The 10,920-nt window shown below is 43.4% G+C and overlaps 1 long non-coding RNA gene and 1 other non-coding gene across 2 annotated transcripts; both read left to right on the top strand.

The window, feature by feature from the left end:
* The first annotated feature begins 2,851 nt into the window (after window positions 1-2,851).
* On the top strand, window positions 2,852-9,096 carry LOC135383515 (uncharacterized). Its single transcript, XR_010419919.1, has 4 exons — window positions 2,852-2,954; window positions 3,505-3,631; window positions 3,706-3,807; window positions 8,953-9,096. It is a non-coding gene; the product is annotated as an uncharacterized LOC135383515 (long non-coding RNA).
* Window positions 4,262-4,334, top strand: Trnaa-ggc (transfer RNA alanine (anticodon GGC)). The gene has a single exon. It is a non-coding gene; the product is annotated as a tRNA-Ala (tRNA).
* Window positions 9,097-10,920: the final 1,824 nt, after the last annotated feature.

Below are 10,920 nucleotides of genomic sequence, written 5' to 3'. Positions count from 1 at the left end.
TAAAAAAGTGACCTTTACTAAGCAAATTTCCGACTTAAGCTCGCAAAAATTTACAATATTAAACTTACGTTACACAACATTCACATGAGGAGGTGGCAAAAACCCAGTAAGAACAAATGCCATTGACCGCATGAATCTAGGTGGTGTAGTTTTTTTATTATAATTAAATGACACGTTTTCTGGGATACCCTGTATATGTTCTTCTGTTCTACTCTTCAGTTGATAGATTCGAAAAACGTGAGCCGAGAATAATTATTTCCTTACACCTATTTGTGATAATTGTTCAGTTAGGATAACTAAAAATATCGCCTCCGTGTAACAGCACGTTTGGCAATATTACTAGCGTTTTGATATTTTCCTTCATTCATGGCACACAATATGGATTTCAGCATTGCGGAAAGCGTCGGCGCGGGTGTAGAGAGAGAGAGAGTCCCCCGCTCGTGTCGAGGAAAGAGTGAAAAGGTATGTGCGGAAAAGTGGGAAACAAGATGTGTCTGTCCCTACACGGAGCTCGCCTCGGCTCGTTTGCCATACTACCGTGTATATTTTCTATATGTTACTTTGGATTTGTGTGCCTCCAATGGGTTCATAAAAAGCTAAGTAGCTAAGTAAGCTCTGTGGCACCTGTTAGTTTAGAAATAAAATTGTTCTATTATACTTCACAGCGTTCGCCCTAGCTTACGTTGCGAAGATGATATGTCTCTTCTTAAAATTTGTATTCCGCGGTTAATAGCATTGACTATTGCCCACACTACAAACCTTCCTGTACCCCACTCTCCCGGGTGTCTTAATAAGCTGGACTCTCGACCCCCCTCTCTCTCAAAACTGCGTAGCTCTCTCTCAAAGCTCTTTTGACATTTTTGGACAACATAGGACTTCAATTCTTATTGTGAAGGGGCTCATTATTTCATTCCCGACATCACCAACGACAATGGGCTTCAGTATCGCCCCTGGCGATGAAACTCCCCATTCATCGTTTTAAAAATAAAGTTGTTTTTGTTGTTGTTGACTATCACTAGTGTTAATTAATGTTTGATGTGCTTTATCCATATTTTTATGCTTTAGTTGATAGATTTGGAATAATCTGATCTTACATGTATCCGCTGTTTGCACGTGGTTGAATTATGATAATATAGAGACATCAATGACGTAGTGCTATTGACCCTTATATCTATCAGTGTTCATTGCCAGTAATTGATATTCATAAAATATTTTCACTTGTAAAATTGTGTATGTCTATCAAACAATCAAGTTTGCCCTCATGCCATATTCTTTCAGATCAGACGGATCTGAGGGTAGTAATAAAAGAGGCATTATTATATGTATTGAATGAAATTGTGAGTGTTTAGTAATAAAACTATTTTCTCTTGTACACCTGTGTGTGTCTGTTGTACAGTCTAGGCTTGTGTCTCATTTTCTTCAGGTGTGGAGATTTTTCAACTGGGTTTTTCTCCTTCACCATTGGCATTGTTTGTGTATGACTATTCTTTGCATGTTGGAAGCCCAGGTGCATGTGCCATTATCCACAAGAAGATGACCTATATAGCGCGTAATCTACCTCCGCGGGATGGACTATTTATATTGCGCCAGGACGTCAAATGGCCACCCCGTACGCTCGGCAGTATCTTATACTACTTTTATCGTTGCAGCAGAGAATCGGTTCAATCTCACATGCACTTTGTGATTCTAGCAAAATAAATAAATAACATAACATAAAAACAAATACGAAAACCGGGGGAAAGTCACTATATATACCTCCACTTGGCGGATTTTGGAGTTCAATAAAACAATTCAGTTTTTGCAACGAAAAATTGATCAAATTGGTCGTAAATCGTTGGAAAAGCTTGTTGAATTCTTGAACAAATTGATTTTTTAAATAGAATTTTTAACACGTCAGGTGAAACACCCTGTATGTGTAAACGCTAGGAACAACGCTATAGAAACGCATAATCTGGATACGAAAATGAAAAGAGTGTCTGCATGCAGCATGCATTTGGCACTCTAAGATCATACTCGCAAATTTTCTACCACTGCTGTTTCGAATACCTTAGAACATATGTGGCTCGTACACGAACGGTTATGTGCACACAGACCCCAAGCAGCACGCCAATATTGGTCCAATATTGGACCCATATGAGTTGCCAAGATTTCCCAATGTGGGCTGCCAATATTGGACCAATATGGGGAGTGCAACCAGGCTCCATATTGGACCAATATGGGCTGCCCATATTGGCAAGCCCATTTTGCTCCAATATTGCCAATATTTCTGTAATAACAGCAACGGGGAGTCTGTGTAATAAAGCACTATTCTGTGTAATAGTCACCACTGATATTACTTTTTTCTGATTTTTACTTTTTTATTTTTGCGGCTCTAATGGATCCACGTTTCACATGATCGCAAAAAATAAATAAATAAATAAATAAAAAAACACGGCTTTGCCCAAAAAGAACGAAGAACTGCGCTCGCGTTGCTGAAGGCCACAAGCAGTCCCACGGAACTGCCAAAGCTAAAGATACCTCAGAAGCCTTCATTGGGATCGCAATATTCTGTGACCTAAAAATTTCCAACCCGATCCGAGACTACAAAGGAGCGAACACTTTCGTGACGGTGACGGACATAGGCCAGAGCTTTTCACACTGCTTGCAGCAACTTGAAATCACCTAACTTTACAGAGTAGCAATCCCTTCCTATGAAACATTGTGTTTTTTACTTGACCTGCCGCAATTTCGTTCTCATTACAGCACCCAGCGACATTTTAGCCCTATGAAACGTCCGTTCGGGCTGTCGCGCATGCGCATTAGTTGTAGGACGCGTGATTACGCTCAAACAACTCGCTTGCTCTCAGTCGGCTCGACCGATTGGCATTGGCATCGCGAAGGAAGATGGCGGCGGCTTTCAAGACGTAGAATGTTGAGGTGTCGAATTCTACCGAACTTTACGTTGTGAATGCCAAGTACGTTGACTGTTTCGAACAATGTGTATCATCTGCGGGAAGTTGTTGAATGTAACGATGTAGTGAATTGCGTATTTCACACGCTTCAACGTTCAATCTTGCCGTGCTGCTTGGGCATTTGTGCAACAGGGCTACGTACCCTGTTCAGTCAATATGGGGTGTACGCGTGCAATATGGGGCCCATATTCCCAAGATTTTCCCAATATTGGCACAAAGTGGGCAATATGGGGCCCATATTGCCAGGATTCTCCCCATATTGGCTGAAACTGGGCAATATGGGGCCCATATTGCCAATTTTCAGCCAATATGGGGAAAATCTTGGCGAAACGGGTCCCATATTGGACCCGTATCGCCAATGACCAGCCAATATGGGTCCGATATATTGTGTGCTGCTTGGGATCTTTCTTCGCCTTCTTGCCTGTCCGCCCAGCCTTCACTATGGCATAATTTGTCTTGTTTTTCACTTGATACCTGTGTGAGGCTTTGTGATCCTATTTGAGTCGCATTTCACCGAGTTATTCATCTGTATTTTGCATGTTGCTGCTCGCAGACGGCGTGGTAAAAGCTGCTGGGATCTGTCACGGACGCCGGATCATCTACCTGGAAGACACACCTCTATGACCTCCTTTTGCGAGCGCCTTTACATGTACTACGGATTCCGGTTGGATCCGTGCTCGGTAATATCTTTTTCTCCATATTATCGTGTTGTGATTTCTGATCGCATAATATAAATTGTGCTTGTTGTATGAAGACCAACAGTGAATCAAACTCGTGTCTTGTGAAATGCTGCAACCATGGAGGGACCACAATAGCCTTACGTCAAGCCCCGGATCAGATGCAGTGCATAGGCTTCGTGAGTTTTAGTTTAATATGGCTTTATTTTTCTTGCACCCTGCACGCAGAAGGTTAATTGGTGTACGCAATATACATTGCTGTGATATTCTGCCTTCAGCCATTTATAGCCCCCATTACTGTAAAAAAAAGCCCTCGCACATCCAGCACTGAACTTTCTAACACATATTTCCAGTAAGTATACAATAGGCAAAATTGGTTAAATTCTGAGCCAAACCTTCGGTACTACTTTTGAGGCTTTTGAGGCATTGTTTGTATCTGTCCCCTCTATGTTGTTCCAGCCTCAGACCATCAGTTTATCTCTTGTTCAACAGGTGCCGCTTGCGTCGATTTCCGTCGTATGAATGTGTGTATGAGTGTGCAAAAATGTAAGAGTGAAAGGAGGGTGAGTGAGAGTGAGTGGCTGGTTTGTCGTCCCTTCAGATGACGCACCCCGAAAGTCGCTGGAGAGGCGTGTTAGCTTAGCTCAATTGGTAGAGCCCTGGACCGGCAATCCAGATGATGTGGGTTCGATCCCCACAGCTGGCTAACCTTTTCAGTGACTTTCATCTTTCTTCGGTACTGACTTGCAGTTTTTCTCACAATTCAGTTCCATTTTCTTACCCTCTGTTTCCCTTCTTACTTTTGTTTCCCTTCTGCTAGCAGCTCTAGCACTCACGTTTTGATGTAGTCAGTCAAGAGGCTTTCGGGCTTCACACATTCCTTTGTTCGATAAGCACGGAAAAAAAAATATATATATATATATATATATTTCAAACATTTGTTGCACAAATACACTTGTACGATGCATGATGACAGTGCCCGAAACTCACGGAAGATTTTGTCGTGAATGATTCTCACTTTCAAAAATCGTCGTCGGGTGGCAAACCTTCCCTTTTAAAATAGCCCCATGGACTGAAACATCCCACTGCCATCGTTCCCATTGTCTCAAGCTAATAAAAAGATAACTTCGACCATTCGATGTAAACAGTTATGTCCTAACTTCCGATTCGAAGAGTCATTGCAAACACTCAGGCGGAAACCTGCAGGTTACCTCGCTATCAACATGGACGATAGATGGAACATGCACCATGTCGGTCACGTTTCTGGCTTAATTATCATGCCCTGTTCCAGATGGGACTACAAAGTATGACTGCTCGTCGTGATGCTGGTTGAGAGAATGTTTTATTCGCGTGCCCCCGTCTAGCTTAACACCTCCCCTCGTGCTGGTTTCAGTGCCCTGTCCTACCCCTGGCTTCCTCTATATGCCCCACTGAATACTTGCGTAGTAAGCCCTCATGGTACGAGTGATGCGTTTCAATGTGTTAAACGGCAATGTTTGTGACGCGTGATTCCAGGCATTTAAAAGTGACACCAACGGGTGTGGTAAAGCTCTTTGATCAGCGACCGTACAAAGCATGCATGCATGCAAAGCATGCTGTCGATCAGCATACCGTTAATTTTCATTACCGGGGAAAACTCCGCCTGATTAAAAGGCGCGATGAATAACCAGTATGTGTGAATCATCATTTTTCTCATGCACATTTTCCTCGTTAGATTGAGCAATGTTAAAAGACCCAGATGCTTTTCCCTTTTGTGCAACTTGACTAGGCGATGAACAGCCTGGTTAAATAGCTTCGGAGCGAGACAGTATGTTCCATATTTAACTCTCGTTTAATACGAAAGCATTATTGGGCTGACCCCTCCGAAATTCCTGTGTTGTGCGCCGCATACTCATCTCGGACGATAGATGGTGCCATGGGAACCGAGGTACAAAAGCGTCTAGGGCAGGATATTCAACGTGACTCCTCCCTTCAGATCGTACGACTGCGCGGCAGTGAGACGAGCAGTGCCAGTGCCGAGTAAAGCATATAGCACCGGGCCTGTTTGCTGGGTAGGGTTATCTCGAGGCAGGTGCGGGCATTGGAATGCTACGTCATATTACATCTTGCAAGTGAGACTGCCAAAGCAGGAGAGTGACGTCTCCCTTCGTCGTGGCGTGGGCCTGCCGACTGCAAGGTGATGGTGGGCATGCCGACTGCGTTGTGTATGCGTTACAGTAAATAGAGGCAGGCCTGTCTTCATCCCCACAGGTTTCATATGAATGCTTCTGATCATTAAAATCAATGACTTTCAAAATGCACGGCAAAAGAGAGAGAGAGAGTGATTTATGCATCATTCACTCGAGGTGCCTCCCGCCGGCAACGGCATCAGAATCATCTGTGAGTAATTCGGGTCAGCGGATCTTATTTCTTCACGCCAAACCCTACACACCGTTATCCTCTCTAGAATTACATCGTAACTCATTGCAGTTCAGCTCTTACATTTGACCCATATCTGCAAACCATCACGCGCAATTATTCCTACATTTGCTTAGCATTTCAACAATTGACGATTGATATCGCCTTACTCCTTGTCGCATCAGCAGAGAGACCGCTATTATTTTTTTTCGTCATTTTCGTAACAAATCAGTGGGTTTTGTAAGCGTTAGATTGCATTTCATAGCAGACTAACCGTGCTCGACGTAAGAATAGCACTGGAGAGCACTCCTCTGCCTCGAGGTTTAACGTCTGAAGACTGGGAGAAGTGCAGGCAATTGATATATCCCCGTATTAGGCTTACAGTTTGCAAGTGTTATCTTTGTGGGGGTTTCATAAGCAAATATTAGAAGATGCAGCTTAGTATCCAAGGTGACGTCCTTACGTTGATCACGACCACAGCACATTCATTTACGGAACATTTGCTGTCATTTCATCAAGGCAGCGAGGAACAAGTACTCGTGCGTGCGTGCGCGTGCGTGTGTGTGAGATATACGAACATTTGCGGGTACACTAATTAGTGATGTATTTGGTTGGACCGCATTGTGCTAATACATCGTACAGAAGACCAAACGACTAATTATTTTAAATTAACTATCCATTTATTTCCTGCATTGTAAGCTACTTGTTAAGCTTGGCCATCAAAATTCTACCATCAAAACTAATACCGAGCTTCATATTGAACTAATCTTGATTGAACTTCATATCGATGGTCAAGGAAGAATTGTTTCAAAAATCAAGGTTGCGGAGTCGTCCATGCTATAGGGTAACTGATTAGATGACATTTGGTTTTGGGCAAACTCGGTCATATTTCTTCGGGAAAACGCGGTAGACAATATTCTTGGTTTGCCGTCTACTTTATTTGGTTTGTCCTTTAATTTTAGAATTCAATGTTTTTTTTTTTTGCATCAGAACTGCTACAAAGGGAGATTTTTGTTAATTCATTATTCTTCATTCTTAGCCCACTAATTGTGATTATTTGTGTATTGTTCTGAGTGACTCGATTACCCAGTACGCGAACGGTGCAAATTATGCTTATGAACTGTGCAGATATTGAGCGACTAATATTGCTCGGTATACCTGGACAACGGAGAATTATTTCGAAAGATATTTTCCTTTTGTAACATTTAAACTCAAACTCAGCTTCAAAGATCGAAGTCCTACTGCCGGCTGTGCTGTCTGAGGTTTTCCCTGGGCTTTCCGAAGAGTTTCCAGACGGATGTCGGCACAGTTCCCTCTGAAGTCGGCCCAGGACGCATAGTAACCCCCTGTCCTCCACTCCTTCCTCCTGTCCTCACTCCATCTGTCCACGTCTGTATGCCGCTCATAGCCATAGTTGCTTCGCGGCGCTAACACGCAATCAAAAAAAATCAAACATCGAAGTTCGACAGTCGTCCCTATAATTTAGAACCAAACTGTCGTGCATTCCAGCGGTGCGATCAGTTAGATGAAATTTGGTTTCGGGCCGGAGTCATATTTCTTACGAAGAACAAGATAGGAGGCATTTCAGTACCCATATAAAAAAATTATAAGAAAAGCATGCTAAGGCAAAATGTTCAATCAACGGCATTTCTCTATAGTAAAATTTGCCACGTAATACTAGTGATTTTATGAAATGTTAATTGAAGAAAACTTAATTTCCTGAATTGGACTCCGAAACTGGCCACGACAGTGTTATGTTTCGTTGTTTCCAAGGCACGTCTTCCTCCTTGACTTGGCAAATTTCGGAGATCCTAGAAATTAAATTTCCCTTTACTAAAATTCGATAAAAATTTTGCAATATTTTTTCCTCTGCAATGTCGTTGATCGCAAACTTTTTCGTAGCGTGCTTTTCTTTCACAATTTTGTTAACATGGTTAGTGACATGGTTTTTGACATTTTTGGACACATGAGACTTCGAACCTTATTGTGAAGGAGCTCATTGTTTCATTCCCCACATCACCATCAGCAATGGGGTAGAGTATCGCCCCTGGCGATGAAACACCCCATTCATCATCTTAAAAATAAAGTTGTTGCCGTTGTTGATTACTGAAACTGTTGGTGTTTAATCTGAAAGCAATTCAACTAATTACTTGAGTAAGGCATCGTCTCCCTACGTATTCGGTTACATTTTCGCCAAAATGGAGCCGTGGCAGCGTTTCCCGAATTACTCTTCGCGTCGCTATTGTTCAGAATCGGTACTGACCGAAGTCTTTAGATTCGGTGAGGCGTATATGAAGTGCGAGGTTGAGGAGGTGATTCCTTTCCTTTTTTTGGGGGGGGGGGGATGTGGTTTATTATGGCACTAGCCGAATTCGTCTGGTGACGAATTTATTTCCCCTACTTTCTTGTTCTTTTTACTGCACTCAACCATCAATGTGAGGATGGTAGAACCCATTAGCAGTGATGGGACCATTACTGCACTGAACGCCTGCACACTAAGTTTGGTTTGGTTCGGGTGAAGAAAAAATTGAATAATAGCAAAGGTTCCTGAAGATTATAGTACGTAGTCCTCTTTGTTTTAACCAAACAGCTCACCATCATAGAAGCTGTATTCAGAGTAAAGGTATAGAGGAACAGCTTCAGGATGACCTGTAGAACGCCTTGCCCAATACCATATTATAACTACAAACTACCTGCTTTTTGTGCACTTTCGTGTAATCCAGAAATGTAACATACACACCATGATAGGCGTATTTGGAACTGTACCTTGTGTGGCAGGGGAGCAAATTAGAATCACTGTTCTTATATCGTGACATAAACACACAGATTCAGTCTCTTATACAATTTTACCTAGTGTCGCGTTGCGAATGTAATCAAATCGTCCCCGAGGAACAGAGATGTGATTTATCAACAACACTTTCTTTCAGAGCCACTGCTACAAAGGAAAATGTGGAAAATTTCACTCGTACACAGGGAAACATGCGTCCACAACATCTGCAGCGCCCTAGTGACCATCTCGCTAACAACGCGTATTACGCTTGTTTTCAGAAAGAATAAACGTTCGTTCTCCATGCGCTATATTATATGCGTGCATGCATTGTGGGTTCCCTGTAGCACAATGAGAGCACCGTCTAACCAGCTCACTGCCCTGTCTTCACCGGGCATTTGCGTAACATCAATGTGTCAGCGGATATAGCAGGTTGACTTCGCATTAAGGCCTGAAATTGTTCTGCTGCATAGCATGGGAGCTGTTGCAGACTGAAGCCTTACGTCTTTTTCTATTTTCTGAAATTGGGCACGATGCTGAAATGCACCATGTTTACATAATATTTCACTCTACAAAAGCAAAAGCTTCGGAATGTTCCGAATTATTTGCATGATGAGTAGCGCGAGGTGCCTGGCAAGATATTGGTGCCTCGTTCCAAGCATAATATGCATCAGTAGATGACTGTCAAAGTTGGAGACACTGTTCCAGCAGCAGAGTGTTGTAACAATGCGTCTATGGTAGAGTCACGGAATAGCTTCAGAGTACTGTTACTGATGGACAACTGCAGGTTCTACGCCAGGGGGCGCCGTGTGGGGACACCATGTTGGCTTCGTTACGATAGTCTGCTATGTTAATGACGGATCCCCTCTGTAGACCTTCGTTCTTTCTTCTTTACTCGGCCACGCTTTTGCGTCTTCCTTGGATCAATGCCCTCTAAACAAGATTGCACGTGCTGTTACGGTCAACGCGCTGCAATAGACGATTTCCATGTACGCGTCGCTCCTGGCGGCGAGAGGCGACATGATGAGAAGACGACGAAGCAATGATGACAAATTAACACAACGTGGGCGTAGCTGGCATTTTTTGAGGATATAGCAGGATAACATTTGTTTTGAATGGTATAGCTTGCACCTATTGAAGCACACAACACGTGACGCACCCCCAAGAAACACTCGAAAACTTGCTAAGGCATATTCATAACACGCCATATTCTCATGCCAGCTATCATGGGGACGCTCGTACAGTTCGACACAACACATTACACTCATTGCGAGAAGCTTGAAAGCGCATGCGCCAACACCGCCAAAGAGAAAGATGTTGGGGACAGAGAGCGTGATATGGTGAGCTAGATCTTCTAGCTCACCATAGTGACACGTTAGTTCGTCGTCATCCAGACGGAACCATCTTTCTTCATGCGCCCAACGGCGCGAATGCAAAGCTCCCGCTTAATTCGGTGATACTTCTACGGTGGGAAACGGAAGAACCTTTATGCCTTTCATGTTTCGGCAGTTGACACATTATAGGCATTCCGAGAAAAAGCTTGGCCAACTCGCATCACAGCCTACAGCATGTTTTCATGACAACACATGGCGGCCGCCACCAGAAGTGACTGGGCATGCGCATACACGTACCCAGAAATGGTCCATTCGCGATGTGAAATAAGTTTGCCGCAGCATACGGTCCTTTTGCCTGGCCGGAAAGAAACTGCTGTCTTAAAAATGAACTTCAACGCATGGCGCGCTCCTAGCCACCCATCATCACGAATGACATCGGTCACCCCCCTGATTTGTTGAAAATGGAAGGCATACACTTTTTTTGTACTAATTATGTACTGCATAAGCGGTACAAAAAAGGCGTACGCTTCCTGTTTTCAACAAATCAGGGGCGAGAACGATGTCACTAGGGATAGTAGTTGGCTAGGAGCGTGCTATGCGGTGAAGTTCATTTTTAAGAGTGTGCGGTTCCACTGGTGCGTCAGCAAAATGCCACTGAATTGCTGATTTTGCCCAATGGGAGAGCTGCGCTGTAATGCTGCAAGACGGCTGCCGGGTAGAAGGAATGCAATATTTTGAGCGAAGCTATTCAGTGACTCCAGTCTATGGGTTCGATAATATAGGAAAAGAGTACG

The sequence above is a fragment of the Ornithodoros turicata genome, chromosome 2 (assembly GCF_037126465.1).
Source record: "Ornithodoros turicata isolate Travis chromosome 2, ASM3712646v1, whole genome shotgun sequence".
Lineage (NCBI taxonomy): Eukaryota > Metazoa > Arthropoda > Arachnida > Ixodida > Argasidae > Ornithodoros > Ornithodoros turicata.
The sequence above is the reverse complement of the archived record's forward strand: the minus strand, read 5'-3'. Positions and strand labels throughout refer to the sequence as shown.